The sequence below is a fragment of the Octopus sinensis genome, linkage group LG9 (assembly GCF_006345805.1).
Source record: "Octopus sinensis linkage group LG9, ASM634580v1, whole genome shotgun sequence".
In the NCBI taxonomy this organism is placed as follows: domain Eukaryota; kingdom Metazoa; phylum Mollusca; class Cephalopoda; order Octopoda; family Octopodidae; genus Octopus; species Octopus sinensis.
In genome coordinates, this window is record NC_043005.1 from 37,774,052 (window position 1) to 37,784,738 (window position 10,687).

General features: G+C 35.1%; 1 protein-coding gene across 8 annotated transcripts in view; it reads left to right on the plus strand.

Annotated features, from left to right (window-relative positions):
- LOC115215824 (protein lev-9-like) overlaps positions 1–10,687 on the plus strand; it is a 1,149,105-nt gene that overhangs the window by 644,078 nt on the left and 494,340 nt on the right. The window lies entirely within an intron of this gene.

Genomic DNA, 10,687 nt, shown 5'->3' on the forward strand with positions numbered 1-10,687 from the left:
GCTTTTTATTCTATGTCCTTTTCCTTGTATCTTTAATATTTCTTTTGTGCTTCTTTTCATTTCCCGTGTTCATACATTATTGCTATATTAAGACATATATACATAATAAGTATACATAAACATACATACATATATTTATATACACGTGTATAATATGTATATAAAAATATATACATATACACATGTATAATATATTTATATATATATATACATACACATGTGTATAATATATTTATATATATATATTTATTTATATGTATGTATGTATTATATTTTCATTTCTGGCATTTAGTCTCAGCATACTCTATGGATTCTGAAAAGCAAAAATGTAAATAACTAAAATCGAAAGTATACAACAACAATATGGTTGAAATGATCTGAAGTTGACTGAAAATATCTGAATAAATTCCATACATTTATATATATATTTATATATATATAATTTATTGTTTGAAATAATTTAGTGATATGGTTGTGATGTGGATGTCGCTTTCAATGGCTTTCACTTCTTTTATTCCTCCATTTAAAAAAAAAAAATTATATCTATATATATTCAGTGTTGTCTTTTTCTTTTCTATCTTTCTATATATATATATCTTTTCAAATACATGTTTATTTGTCAGTATCATTTTTATGAATATCCTTCAGTAAGATATGAATCATAACATTTCTTACTATTTCTATCTTAGTGTATGTGTGTGTGACAGAAACTGTCATTTTTCTTTGTCTTTGGATAGCTGTTTCATTCAGCTCTGGTTTATCTTTTATTTTTATCTTACGTTTGTTTCAGTCATTGGATTACAGCCATGCTAGGGCACTTCTCTGAGGGGCTTTTAATTGAAGAAATCAGCCCTAGTACTTATATTTTTTTAAAGTCTGGCACTTATTCTATCAGGCAGCATTGCCAAACTATTAAATTATGTGGATACAACCAAACCAACACTACTTGTCAAACAGTGGTGGTGTGGGGCAAGGCAAATATAAAGAGACACACGTGTATTACACTCCCACACACTCATACACACACACACACTCATACACACACACACATGTGTATGTAGAGTGCTCAACCACTTGCATGTTAATTTTATGAGCAGGCTTTTCCATTGATCAAATCAACTAGAGCCCTTGTTGTTGTTACTGATGGAATACCAGTTATATACAACTATATACAGAATGGGCTTTCATACAATTTCCATCTACCAAATTCTCTCACAATGCATTCGTTGACCTGGGATTCAAGTAGCAGACACTGAGCACCTTTTCAAACTCCACCTATCTAACACCCGTGGATATGTTTACAAAGTCAGAAAACAGCACAGCTCCCATGACTTTTGGAATCATTTTTTCATGCTAAGAGTTGCTGAAGTATGGAACAAACTGCTGGCATCAGTTGTTAGTTGTCGGAGCACTGCATCCTTCAAAACTTCCGTGCTTCCTGAGATTCGCCAACACTACACCAGATTTTCTCCCCTCCATACACATGCAAGCATGTATCTGACTCATACACTGTTCCCTTTCCAGACATTGGTACATTACTGCATATGCTTTATACGCACTTTTGACAAGTATGGCTGGTTTGAATGCTGAAGGGTTAACCACTAAACTTTACATTAATTGTTTTGCAGCCACCTATTTTATATGGTAGATGCATCCATTCCAATATTTAAGCAGTAGGAAAAAATATGTTGGAATAAAGCAGTTTTCTTTGAGACAATCTAATTCATCATCATCAACCCTGGACTTTACTGTCTCAGGTTCCAGGGCTCATAGAGCTAGCTCCTCAATTTCTATAGCATGACCAAGATCTCAACATTCCCCTTGAACACCAGTCTAGTTTTGGGTTATTCATTTATAGCTGAATGAATTGGAGCAACATGAAATGAAGTGTTTCACTTAAGAACACTAGACATCTCCAGATCTGGGAAAGATCTATGATCTTGCAATTGTCAGTGCAAAACCAGAACCACTCTGCACACACTACCACAATCTAACTTCCACATCATTAATTTGCTTCAGTTTTATCTCTTGACTTCATATTACAATATTTATATCTTATATTTGTCACAAACAAATATACAGTCCTTCATGCTCTACATATTTCCTCAACTCTTAAGATATAAAATTTCATAGAATACTTTTATAATTTCAATACATTGGAGGTTGATGTAGAACAGGGGTTTCAAACATGCAGTATGTGAACCAGAATTGTCTTGTAGCAATATTTAGTTTGATCCACTGCCTGAATTTTATAAAAGATATTTTATTGTTTTGGAGTATTTATATGAGCCAGTGTGTTGAAACTAAAACAATTACAACCTGAGAGAGACACCTATTAGTCATTCAAAAACACACAAAAACTGATAACTTATACATGTCAAAATTTTTGTGACACTAACTGCAATTATTATTTTTATTGTTCTAATATATACTTTCATATATACATATATAAGTATATATAAGTATATATGTGTGTGCGTATATATATGTATGTATATGTGTGTGTATATATATATGTATGTGTGTGTGTGGCTGTGTGGTAAGAATCTTGCTTTCCAACCACCTGATTCCAAGTTCAGTCCCACAGCAAGTGTCTTCTATATTTGCCTTGGGCCAACCCAAACCTTCTGAGTGGATATGCTACAGAAACTGAAAGAAGCCCATAATATATATACATTTATATAACTATGTATGTATCTTTGTGTCTGTGTCTGTCCTCCACTACCACTTGACAACCAGCGTTGGTGTGTTTACATCCCTCTAACTTGATGGTTCAGCAAAAGAGACCAATAAACTACAGACTAGGCTTAAAAAAGTAAGTCCTGGGGTCAATTTGTTGAACTAAAACTCTTCAATGTGGTGCCTCAGCATGGCTATAGTCAGATGACTATAGTCAGATGACTAAAGAGATTAAATATATATATATATAATATATATACATAGCATGTGTTCAGAATTGAAACATGGTAAATGTCATGAGTGACTCAGGTTTTGGTTAGTCAAACCAGCAAAACTTTGGGCATCTTTTCCTAAATTAACCAATGAAAAACAAGCTTATGAATCAGCATACTAAAACATATGACCAATTACCACTTCATTCTGTCTATCAACTACAAGCCAAATGGAAGAATTTTTTGTCTTATTTTTTCAAAATTTACTCACATGTCCATCCAAATGGATTCTAGTGATATCAGTAATATTGAAAGGTTTCACAGTTAAAATAATACCAGATTCCTATAAAGCATTTGTCTTCTAACTAATTGCATGCATTCATTTTAAATAATTTCTATCTCTGTTCTCACTCTAAGGCCTCTTACTTAACGGGGTGTATGCATGTATGTAAATATATATATATATACACACTTGTGTGTGTGTATGTATATATGTATGTATATATATATATATATATATATATATTATATATATATAATATATATATATACATATATATATATATACATACACATATATATATATATATACATATATATATATATGTGTGTGTGTGTATATGTATATATATATATGTGTGTGTATGTGTGTATACATACACACATACACCACATTGCTGAGTTTTTTCCATATATCTCTGCATACAAACTTTGCTAAAACCTCATATTCTTTCCTTACTTGATAAAATTGATATAATGTATATAATGTATATTGCTGCCAAGGGGCAGATGTGGCTATGTGGTTAAGGTGCCTGCTTCCCAGTCATGTGGTTTTGAATTGAGTCCAATTCAATTATAACTCAGAGCAGACCAAACCCTTGTGAGTGTATATCATTGATAGAAACTAAAAGAAGCCCATATTGTGTATGTGTCTGTCTGTCTGGCTATAATTCCTTGTCATAACATTGTGAGATAGTTGTCAATGAGTGTCACTGCCATATATGCAGTATGATATATTTCCAACATTCTGTGAGCACATATAGCTATGGATAGATATTACCTTTCCTCGTAAGGATGTAAAGATTGGGATCAGAAAGGGCCCTAGGTAAGTGTGAGAGGCTGTATCTGGCTGGTTTGAGCATAAAACAACTACAGTATTTGGGTCTGATATGGCAGTTTAAATGCTAAGTTTAAATGCTAAATTTAAAGGTCAGAGACTTTAAATATGGTTTTGTGCAGAGGGATATAAACCTTCAAGTTACTTCAGTGTGTCCTGAAGTGAATATTAATCTCTTTGAGATTGCAGCTCTACCAGACTTTTCATTTCATTTCATATGAGGTAAAGTAAGGGTCAGTAATATTGTGGTGTTGAGTCATTCATTACATTCCGTTCACCTATCAAAATAAGATTTGTGCAAATTTGGAAATAAGTTATTCACAATTGTTTAAGAGTCTATTCTGAATATGCCTTTGTGTGTGTGTGTGTGTGTGTGTGTGTGTGTGTGTGTGAATGTTTATTCTCTCTGTCTTATTGACATGTGCTGCATGTATATTGTTGGTGAAAATATCAGCGTTTGAAATCATGTCAGAATGAGAGAATGAGAGAGTGGTTGGGAAGAGTGAGAAAGAAAATCAATGTAAGAATGTGAGTGTGCAAATTTCTTTCTCTCTCTATATATATATGTGTGTGTGTGTGTGTTGTGTGTGTGTGTGTTTGGCTCTGTGTAGTTATGAATGTATACATTCCTATATACATATGTGTATGTGTGTGTGTGTATATGTATATATATATATATATATATATATATATATACATATATTTGCATATATATATATGTATAGATGCATACATATGTGCATGTACATATATATATATATGTATGTTTGTGTACATTCATATATATGTGAGTCTGTACATATATGTATATAGACATACATATATTTACATATGTATTTCTGTGTGTACACTTACACACACGGACATCATTCAAGCCCAGCCTCAGGCAAAACTGAAAGTAGCCTGCCAACTTATATGATGTAATAAGCATTTCTATCCACTCTACCCTATATATATATGTATATATATATATAATATATATATATATATATATATATATATATATATATATATAAACTTACTTGGAGGAAGATGTAGGTACGTACATATATGTATGTATGTATGTATATATTTTATTTACTAAATTATGTTTATATATATATATATAGTTCTGTAACAGATAATGTTTGAACTATGTAAAATATATTTTAATATACCTTACATCATTTACATTCTTACATAACTACATGTTTGTGTGCATGTATGTGTGTATGTACTTACAAGTATCACTATATATGTGCTTGCAAGCACGCAGTTTAATCAAACATACATTTGTAACTCATGCAGATGTATTAGTCAAACAATTGCAACTCTGTTTCTGTTTATTCTAGAAGAGATGACAAAATACCAAGTGAATTCTTCAGCTGATTCCAATGTCCCTCAAGCTTCCCACTTATGAATTTCATTGACTTTATCACCTTTTGAAGCTGCCAGTCTGACGAATTATATATATATATATATATATATATATATATATACATATATTTATTTATTTCGGAGGTGTACTTGCATAGCAAGTGACCTGATCTGAGATCGTGTGCTGGAATGAAAACAATTGCAGTGTAGAAGACGTTTATAAGCCATTTAAGAAACAAACAAAAACCGTTAGATTCACTTCAACATCTATATTTAATTTGCCAAAATATTTTTGTCACTTTGAGACCGCAACCTTTTCACTGATAAAATTTCGTAATGCACGGAATTTGAAGTGAATCTAACAGTTTTTCTGTGTTTCTTAAATTGCTTATAAACACCTTCCACATTGCAATTATATATATATATAAACACACACACACACACGCACACACACACACACACACACATATACACATACACACATACATATATATACACATACATATATACACATATAAATATACACGCACACACATATGTACATATATATGTATATATACATGCATACATACATACATACATACATACTACATACATTCACATATGTATTTGGAAACACCTTAAAATTTCAAACAAATTTATTTTAATATGGGGTTGGACTGCCTTTGGCAGTAGTTATAGCTGGAATTCTATGAGGTATGGACTCATACGAAGTTTGAATTGTTTCCAAAGGAAGTTTTGTCCATTCTTCAGCTGAAACAGTCTCCAGTTCTTGTAGTGACAATGGTGGAGGATATCAACTCCTTACCTGTTTTTCTAAAATGCACCATAAATGTTCAATAATATTGAGATCCGGGGACTGTGGTGGCCAGATAAGATGTTCAACTCTACTAAAATGTTCCACATGCCATTCAGTAACAATTTGAGCTGTGTGAATTGGTGTATTATCATCCTGAAAGATTGGAAGATACAAAACATGAGAATTTTTCAGTCTTTGTAGTTCACCTCCAGCAAGGACTAAATTTCTCATCACAAAAAAATTGGTCTGACCAAGAGACTTAAAAATTCTTTCTACTATACTTGCAAAGCCTGAAAATTTCGCAGGAGTGGGTAAATTGATGTCAACTACATCATCCCTAGCGCTTGGCAAGTACTACTGTATTTTACTGAGCCTGTAAGGATGAAAGGTAATGTTGACTTCAGTGAAATTTGAACACAGAATGCCAAGAGCTGGAAGGGAAACAGCTAGGCATTTTGTCCAACATGCTAACAATTCTACAAGCTCACCACACACTAATACCTTTAAAATGTCTACACTAGATATGAATGTCTGAATTGTGAGTTGTGACTTCTACATAACTGGATGCTCTCATACTCTATACATACAGTTACATGTATGTGTGTACTTGCATATACACAAACATAAACATACACATGCACAAACACGCGCATGTGCGCCCACACACACACACCCCTCTGAAAGGTATTTCTACTATGTCAGGTTTGTTGTTGTGTGTTATAAGCAGTAGGTGTGTGATATTGGTTTTTCTAAAATTTCAGATTAATTTAAGTTCTGAGAACCTGCATAATAACGAGAAAGTTATTTTACTAAATTCTTCATTTTCCTTAATTAATTGAAACGAAGGCAGTGTATTTCAAAAGGATAATTTCTTTTGAAATACATTGCCAGCCTTTGTGTAATAAACGGGTTAAAGAAAATAAATGTTTAAATAATGCAAGTCAGTGTCACTAGGATTAATGTAATACAGTTTAATTTTTCTCTCTTTGTCACACACAGACATATTTATACATAAATGTATATATATGAATGGGGTTGAGCATTTGTGTATAATATACACATGTATACATACATTCATTCATAAATATACATACACACACACACATATATACATACACTCACATACATACATATATATAATTATATATATATACATATATATATATAATTATATATACTTATATCATCATCGTCAGCAGCATCATCATCATTTAACGTCCGCTTTCCATGCTAGCATGGGTTGGATGGTTCAACTGGGGTCTGGGGAGCCCGAAGGCTGCACCAGGCCAGTCGGATCTGGCAGTGTTTCTACAGCTGGATACCCTTCCTAACGCCAACCACTCTGAGAGTGTAGTGGGTGATTTTATACATATATATATATATACATATATATATATGTACACATACACACATAATTAACATTGTATATACTGTTTAGCATGCTGGCATGTGTTGGACAAGTTTTTCTAAGGTAGAGTTTACTCTTCCAGTCACATCCTTTTTAAATGCCTTTTTACAACACATAGGGACACCCAGTCTACCTATTCTAAAATCCAGATACACACACATACGCACTCATTTACACTCACAAACACTCATACACATTGAAAATAGAACAGAAAGTTTAGTGAAGTCTTTGTGAGAAATCTTTGTTAAAAATGGAATGTTCACATATTCAGCAAACATCTTGAAAGTTTTTCATATTATCTTTTATATTTGTTTATAATAATAATAATAATAATAATAATAATAATAATAATAATTGTGTACAGTGCTCAGGTGCACTACAACTCATCTAAAGTGTATATATAATCAGGTGTAGTTTCGGCGGATTTCGGAAAGCATGAGGGCCTTAAAAGATGCAGTGTCATGGCAGTCAACAACTGACGCAGGCAGTTTATTCCATGCTTCAGCAACTCTGAGCGTGAAAAAATGTTTCCGAAAGTCATGGGAGCTGTATTGTTTTCTGACTTTGTAGGCATGTCCACGTGTGTTAGACACATGGAGATCAAAAAGGTGTTCAGTGTTGTTGTTGGTGAGGTGGTTGATAACTTTGTGGGTGTTTACCAAGTCCGTCGCCAAACGCCGGAGCTTCAGTGAATCCATGCCCAGGGAAACAAGGCGCTCAGAATATGGTAGGTGTCTGATGGAGGGTATGTGTTTGGTTGCACGTCTCTGGACAGATTCCAGGAGGTCAATGTTCTGTGCAAGATAGGGGTTCCAAACTGATGATGCGAATTCCAAGTGTGGTCGTACCATAGCTGTATACAGTTTTAAATAGATGGCTGGAGAGCGGCTAACAAAAGACCTGCTGAGTGATGCCAAGACACCCTCGGCCTTCCTGACAATCTTAGAGATATGCTTTGACCAACGCAAATCACTGCTGACAGTGATGCCTAGGTCACGCTCGCAAGAGGATTTCTTGATATCAGTGTTGTGGAGGGAGTATGTGAACGCAGGGTTTTTTCTCCCAAAATGCATGGTGGTACACTTGTCCACAGCCAGTTTCAGTTGCCAGTCTGTGATCCATTGCTGCATTGTGTCTAGGTCTGATTGCAGGAAAGAGTTGTAGACATCAGGATCTGTCCTCTTGATTTCAAGGTACAGCTTGATGTCGTCTGCATATTTCAATACTGTGGCATTCTTAAATTGGCATCTATGTCGTTAATGTATGCCACAAACAAGAGGGGACCAAGGACAGATCCCTGTGGTACACCCGATGACATCTCATATGGTGTAGAGTGCTGTCCTAGAACTGTGACTACCTCCTTTCGGCTGAGGATGAAGGATTTCAACCAGTTAAAAAGGTCATCCCCCACACCCATTGCAGAGAGTTTCACCATAAGCCTTTTGTGTGGCACAGAGTTGAAAGCCTTAGCAAAGTCAAGGTAGACAACATCCACCCATGAGCCACTGTCAGTAATCTGAGTAATGTCCTCAAGGAACTCGACAAGCTGGTCACTGCAGCTGGAGTTAGGGACAAATCCATATTGTGAGGGTCGGATGAGACTGTGAGAGCTCCAGAAGTTCCAGAGTGTTTCTCTGACACACGATTCCATCAGTTTTGCAATACAGCTAGTGAGACTGACTGGGCGATAGTTGACAGGTGATGTGCGGTCGCCCTTTTTGAACAGAGGAATGACACTGGCAGTTTTCCACTGCTCCGGAGTAGCACCATTGTTGAGACAGTACTGGAAGAAAATAGAAAGCTGGTGTAAAAGGAAGTGCCTGCCACGTTGAGAAGCAGGTATGTAACTCCATCGAGACCAGGGGAGGCATAGTTGCGCTTATTTTGAAGGTGACGTCGCAGCATTGCAGGTGTAAATTCCATAGTTGTTATGGAGTTTGCTGTTAGTGATGGTGAAGATGGTACATTTTGACTTTCAACAGTGAATATGTTTGCATAGCACTCGGCAATGAGTTCTGCGCATTCCTTGGGGTCGTCAGTGATCTGGTTTGTGTGAGGGTTGCGAAGAGGGCCCACTGGAGAGTGAGGTCTCTGCTTTGAGTGCACATATTTCCAGAAAACCTTGCTGTCAGGATTGGCTGCTATGCACTGTTCAAATTCAAGCACTGCTTTTTTTGTCACTTGCTTGAGATGGTTGGAGGATTTATTCCGCTTCTTCCTGTTGGTGTCTGATTTATGCAACCTGTATTCCCGTTCAGCAGTCCAACGTTCCCTCCTGGCAAGTCGGACTGCTGAAGTTTCCCAAATTGCCCTTTTGGGGCGGTTCTTCTTTTTTTGTTTACGTGGCACTGATGCTGCACATGCTGCCCATATTGAGTCCAGGATACTCTGGAGTATAGTATTCACATCTCCAGAGTTGTAGAATTCACGCCAGTTTGGGTGCTGTAGTTCAGTGTGGTACAGGTTCCAATCTGCTCTCTTCCAATCGAAGGAAGCAGATTGGAGATGGTTCAGGTTTTTGTTGCCCGCAAGAGCCAGATTGGCGATGATCATAGCATGATCAGAGTCACCTAGAGGTTCCTCCGTAAGTTTCCATATTTTCATAATGATTCTTGATATAATGGACCAAATAACCTATATGCAAATTTGCATAGACTGGAGGTTACTGCAGTTCCCATTGTGGTTACAGATTTTTGTCGGTAATAGTTAACATCAAAAAGGAAATAGTGATTTTGGAGAATAAATTTTCTTCTGATTACTAACTTTTTTTCAGTCTATATGTTTTGGTAATTCATCTGTGAAATTTTGCAACCAGAATCTTATAGTTTCTGTTCCATAGTCATGAAAGATATTAGTATATAAATTTATTATACCAATAAATAGTGTTACCATTGAGTTTTTTAAATTTTATTTTTACTTTACTTTTTTTATTTTTGAAAAGTAATTCCACATATCTTGATCATCTTTTATAAAGCTGTATAATGCACTTACATACATGATGGACTTCTATCAGTTTCTTTCTACTGAATTTCTTCACAAGGCTTTGGTTGGCCTGGATCCATAGTAGAAAGACATTTGCCCAAGGTGTCACACAGTAGGACTGATCTCAAAACCAT